Source organism: Leptonychotes weddellii, unplaced genomic scaffold (assembly GCF_054177405.1).
Source record: "Leptonychotes weddellii isolate Sample4059 unplaced genomic scaffold, ASM5417740v2 HiC_scaffold_2520, whole genome shotgun sequence".
Classification (NCBI taxonomy): domain Eukaryota; kingdom Metazoa; phylum Chordata; class Mammalia; order Carnivora; family Phocidae; genus Leptonychotes; species Leptonychotes weddellii.
This window is the reverse complement of record NW_027843368.1, coordinates 1,029-2,672: the sequence shown is the minus strand read 5'-3', so window position 1 is coordinate 2,672 and position 1,644 is coordinate 1,029. Positions and strand designations below refer to the sequence as shown.

Here is a 1,644-nt window from a genome sequence, read left to right as displayed (position 1 = left end):
TCCTCAAAAAATTAAACAGAGTTACTATTTGTTCCAGCAATTCCACTTCTGAGTATGTACTCAAAAGAATTGAAAGCAGGGGCGCCTGGGTGGCTCAGTCGTTAAGCGTCTGCCTTCGGCTCAGGTCATGATCCCAGGGTCCTGGGATCGAGCCCCGCATCGAGCCCCGCATCGAGCCCCGCATCGAGCCGCATCAGGCTCCCTGCTCCGCGGGAAGCCTGCTTCTCCCTCTCCCACTCCCCCTGCTTCTGTTCCCTCTCTCCCTGTCTCTGTCTGTGGAAGGGGGGAAGGGAGGAAGGAAGGAAGGAAGAAAGAAAGAATTGAAAGCAGGAACTCAAACAATATTTGTTATCACGTTCATAGCATTATTCACAATAGCCAAATGATGGAAACAACCCAAATGTCCGTCAGTAGATGAATGAATAAACAAAATGTGATATATACATACAATGGAATGCTATTCAACATTTAAAAAATGTAACTGATACATGCTACAATATGGGTGAACCTGTAAAACATTGTGCAAAGTGAAATAAGCCAGATTTTAAAAGGACCAATATTGTGGCGCCTGGCTGGCTCAGTCGGCGGAACACACTGGGTGTAAGATTACTTTAAAAAAATAAAATCTTAAAAAAAAAAAGGACCTATATTAATTCCACTTATATGCAGTACCCTAGGGTAGTCAAATTCATAGAGACAGAATGATGGTTGCCAGGGTCTTGGGGGAAGGAGAAATGGGAAGTTATTGTCTAATGGGGACAGAATCTGGTAAGGGAAGATGACAAAGTTCTGGAGATAGAATACACTTAAAGTCATTGAACTGTATACACTTTAAAGATGTTTAAAATGGTAAACTGTACATTTAGCACAATGAAATTTTAACGAGAAAAAGAACTACATTAGCATGTGGGCAAGGGGAAGACGAGAACTAAAGGCAGACCGAGTATTTAAGTAATGAAATGCTCCACGAACTTGTGTGTCATCCTTGCGCAGGGGCCATGCCAATCTTCTCTGTATCGTTCCAATTTTAGTATATGTGCTGCTGAAACAGCAGCAGTATCTAAGTAATTAAAATAAGAATTAATAAAATGCTAAATCAGTATCACCCAATAACAGGAGTTTGTAATCTCTTGGTCTGTGCCATAATCAGACTAGTGTGAGGTGTCATGTGTATTCTGAGGTACCTATTTTTAAAAACATACACCCAGGTGACAGTTACCAGGAAAGCGTGTCATAAATAGTGGCTGAAAGAGCAGGGCTATTCCCTGGAGAAGAGGAAGGTAAGGGGGACAGGATGGCTAGCTCCTCATATTTAAAAGCCGTCCTGGGGGTGCCTGGGTGGCTCAGTTGGTTAAGCGACTGCCTTCGGCTCAGGTCATGATCCTGGAGTCCTGGGATCGAGTCCCGCGTCCCGCATCGGGCTCCCTGCTCAGCAGGGAGTCTGCTTCTCCCTCTGACCTTCCTCCTTCTCATGCTCTCTGTCTCAAATAAATAAATAAAATCTTAAAAAAAAAAAAAAAAAAGCCGTCCTGTAGAACATATTTTATGCTGCTCCATTACTCGGAACCAGAACTGGTGGCTGGAAGCGGGATTTTAGAGGTGAAAAGGCCGTCAGTGACTTTGTCCAAGCCCCTTACAGATGGA

The 1,644-nt window shown here is 43.7% G+C and overlaps 1 non-coding gene across 1 annotated transcript; it reads right to left on the bottom strand.

Moving 5' to 3' along the window:
• Positions 1-948: 948 nt before the first annotated feature.
• Positions 949-1,053, bottom strand: LOC115939749 (U6 spliceosomal RNA). The gene has a single exon (XR_004074522.1). It is a non-coding gene; the product is annotated as a U6 spliceosomal RNA (small nuclear RNA).
• Between the last annotated feature and the right edge of the window lie 591 nt (positions 1,054-1,644).